Source organism: Denticeps clupeoides, chromosome 3, assembly GCF_900700375.1.
Source record: "Denticeps clupeoides chromosome 3, fDenClu1.1, whole genome shotgun sequence".
NCBI lineage: Eukaryota > Metazoa > Chordata > Actinopteri > Clupeiformes > Denticipitidae > Denticeps > Denticeps clupeoides.
The window spans coordinates 2,397,331-2,399,557 of record NC_041709.1 but is presented as its reverse complement, the minus strand read 5'-3'; positions in this window follow the sequence as shown (position 1 = coordinate 2,399,557).

Sequence of the window (2,227 nt, the reverse complement as noted above, 5' to 3'; positions counted from 1 at the left end):
AAATCCAGGGTAAGCAAAAAATGCTTTATCTTTTCCCCCCTCCTCTCTCCTGTTTTTTTTTTTTTTTGATATGCACATGCAAGCAGCTCTTATTCAGCTGTGCCGGCCCGGCCGCTGACATGACTAGAACATACGATGGTTTTGGGCTTCGGTCGGTGTGATTTATTTTAGACAGGTTACAGGGGCGTCATATTATTCCATCTACTGACACCTCACACCTCTGCTGTGCTCTTTGGTCCGAAGCCTGATTGTTAGCCAGATTAAACTAGAGGTCTAGAGCTGGGAAGTGGTCATTTACAGTAAAGAAATAGAGGGGAAAAAAAAAAAAAAAAAAAGACATTCGTTTTCTGTACCTCATGTAGATTTCAGGGCACACTCTCACCCCGGAACTATAAGCTTGCACCACGTGTCTGAACACTTTACACACGGATCAAGTCATTTCACACAACCAATGACTGTCTCCCCATTCCAATGTGCGATTTATTTTTGTCCCTCCCTCTTCAAATATATATCTATATATTAATATATTTATGTCTATGTTTACATTAATTCACAATGTATTGTTGCTACAGTATATGAATACATTTGATATCACTATTGTATGTGCTCTTTTTTTTTTAATTTTTTTTTTTTATTCCTTTCTTTTTTTGAGAGAGAGAGAGTTTATTGACTGGCCTCCGTAACTGGCACATCATTCAGCTTTTCTCACACAATTCCTTACAGCCATGAGTCAGGGTCAAGAAACGTGATTTGTGATGTCTAGTCAGGCAACCTGTGAGGCCTTTCATTAGGAAATAGGAAACAAAACACATGAAGAAGGGAGCACTTCATCCCCCCCCCCCCCCCAGGATTACATTCGGGCTGGTCGTTGGAATGGAGCACTTGTACTTGCCACTTTTTTTTTTTTTTTTTTTCTAAGGAGTGAACTCTGAACGGAAGTTTTTTATTCATGTGAACTAAAACCAGATGCAGATTTTGACACTGCCATCTTTCCTCCTAGACGGGCCTTATGAAAAGTCAAATTAGTGTCACATTTATTGTATTACTGTCCATGATATTGCACGGGTGCCAATGGAAATCTCAGACGTGAGGAACTTTCACCTCCTTTTATGTTGCTACTTTATTCCCCCCTCCTGTATTTCACATATTGTGACGTGTGTCTAGTACTGATGGTGATTTTTAATTTTTTTTTTTCTTCTCATGTAAATACGGTCTGCATTCTTGTATTTTCATTTTTTTTTTATATTGTATCTGGCCATGCGTAGATTACGTATCCTAGTGTTTTTTATATTTAGATATCTGGGACTTTGCAAGTGTCACTAACATACAATTCACAGTGTTATTGCTTGATGTTGGGCCTTTTTACTATGTTTTCTTTTTCTTAATTTTTTTTTGTGTCTTATTTACTTACTAATGAGGTTAAAAAATGTCTTCTCCTGTAAATTTGGTCCAGATGTGGATGGCAGACCTGATGAGGAAACATGATGTACAGTGCCAGCATAGTGTAGCATAACCTCGCCGTGATTTCTATACTTGATGTGAATCCTCATAAACAACTCAATAGCTTTGATCTCGGCAAATTCACCTTGTGTGTGCGTGTGTGGGGGGGGAAATATATTGTAAGAACTCCTAAAAATCTGAAACTCAGTAGCTAGTGTGACGTGCAGTAACGTGCTTGAAAACTTAATTACTGTGTTCGGGAGTATTAACCCCGATGGCTATGGGTACAGTTGCAGACTTTTTTTTTTATTTTTAATTTTCCTCCCGCCACCTCCCTCTCTCTGTTAGACCTTGTATCTTGTTACTGGTATCTTTGCAGTTGTGTGCACTGTTATTATACCATTCCAATGCTTGGGAGAGCACTTTTTAAATACAATATTTTTTAATAGCTTCAAAAGGCGATTGGAACTTTTTTTTTATTTTTTTCGAAGTTCATTGCCATACTATTTAGTGAAAGTATTAGACACAACTACATCACCCAGTATGTTTGTCACTTTATTCCCAGGTGGAAAGCACAGCAAGTGTGAGATTACTTGAATTCTTTACTTTTGGTCCTTTTTTCCCCCACCTGCTACCGCTTTGTAATGTGATGTGGAATTTGATGGACATTGTAAAACATTAGCTTGGATTTAAATTGCATCTACCCCATTGCAAATGAGATTTCCGGCAGAATGTGTGATCTTGCCTGTGCTCTTATATGTGTTGAACATTTCCAACCTCAAGGAGT